A 1,850-nucleotide genomic window follows, 5' to 3' on the forward strand; every position below is an offset into this window, starting at 1 on the left:
TCTCTCTCTCTCTCTCTCTCTCTCTCTCTCTCTCTCTCTCTCTCTCTCTCTCTCTCTCTCTGAGATACACTTAAGATGTTAAAAGTCGAGGAGAGCATCTTTCCCCCAATTAGCCTCTTAGCTACCTTCTCTGTTTCTACCAGCAAGATACCTGGTCCCGGGTCACATAGTTCACAGCCGACTTGCCAAATGCCTATCTGTTGTGTATGTGCCTCACCCCACCAATGGCCACTTTTCAAAGGCAGAGACCAAACTTTACTCATGTTTTCTATCTGGATGTAAATGATACAGTATCACCCTCACCAAAAGCAATCCACATGGTTTTTAGTTGAAATGCCTCCAGTTCTTTGCAATGGCCAGTTACCCTTCAGGCACCTCTGTTATTTACCTTGGCCTGCCCTGATATGTCCATGTCTGATCACTGCAAATAAAACCAGTGCCCTATTCAGCAGGCTGCTTCTCATTCCATCCATCAAAATCAGTTTTAATTTCATCTTAGAAGAGCCCCTGCCTATTGTGGAAGAGGTAGCCTGCTGCTCAGTTGGACAGAGGGTTTCCAGTTGTCCTTGGGGCCCACTCCTCACTGCTCTTCTTTCCTCTAACACTCTTATCTCCTCATTAGCCCAACCATCCCATGCCCTGGCTCCCAATCAGTACCTCCCTCCATCATGGAACAGTCCATCCCCTCAAAGTCTAGAGGTTTTATTGTCTCTAACATCATGTACATTTTAATATTTCAGATAAAAAGCACATCTGCTTCTAATGAGAATGTAAACATGCAGTAGAGGGAAGTGCTTTAATTTTTAGCCCTCACAACCCCCATCACAGTTTCCAAAAGCAAAGAGATGACTATATGCTTTCAAAAGACCACTGTGGTGGAATCCAGATTGAAAAAGTATGAGAATGCAGAAGTATCTTTCCCACCCATCCCAATCTCTTCACTTTGCTTCCTTCATATATAAATTCCATTTAATACTGAGCTCCAGGTATTTTCCCAAACTGGGCACACTTTTGTTTCCATTACATCTACTTTCACAAGAAATAGTTCCCCCGCTATTCTTATTGTTATTTATTACTTAATTTACAGTAAACCAACTTTTCCACGTTTGACATAGGAAGGTTTTGAAAATGGAAAAGTGGATTTGATTCTTCCAAGCTACTTCTGAACTCTACAGAGTCTTATACTATGAAGGCTTCTTCTCCCCATGAAAGCCACTAAGAACAAGGGGAAGGATGGAGATGGGGAGTTAGCATCTGTTTGAAGTCCCATGAGTCTTTGTGGAAGGGGAAGCCAATCACAGAAAACACTAGCTAAACCAAAACTATGTCTGATAAGAAGAAGGTTAACAGAAACTCAATAAGGTACATATTTTCTCATCTGGGAACCCTGGCACCGAAACACCAGGGAGAACTGGAACTTTACATCAACTTCACGGTCCCCTTGCCTTAGACTCTGTCATGTGGCCAGTCTGGCTGCTTGGACACAATCCCTGGAAGCCTCCATACAGCCATCCCCTAATCCTTCACTCCTGTTCCATTGACAGATGAAGTCAATCTGTCTGAACTCAGCTCTATATAAGAAAAAGACGCAATGTGTTCAGCAGTGCTAGACTCCACATTCACTTAGTAATAGCACAATGATTATTGCTTATGACTGTGGTAACCCAAGCCATTCTTGTTCCTGGTGAGAGGCCACCACTGGATAGTTTGCTACCTTCACGGAGTCCCACACCAGCATCCCTAAGCATTGTCACAAACAGTTGTCTGTACTGGACAGGCTCCATTTATGTGGCTTTCTTAAAATTCTAGTGCCTAGGCCAGGAGAAATAAGATAAGCAGAGCCTCACAGA

Source organism: Nannospalax galili, unplaced genomic scaffold, assembly GCF_000622305.1.
Source record: "Nannospalax galili isolate Female #2095 unplaced genomic scaffold, S.galili_v1.0 scaffold302, whole genome shotgun sequence".
NCBI lineage: Eukaryota > Metazoa > Chordata > Mammalia > Rodentia > Spalacidae > Nannospalax > Nannospalax galili.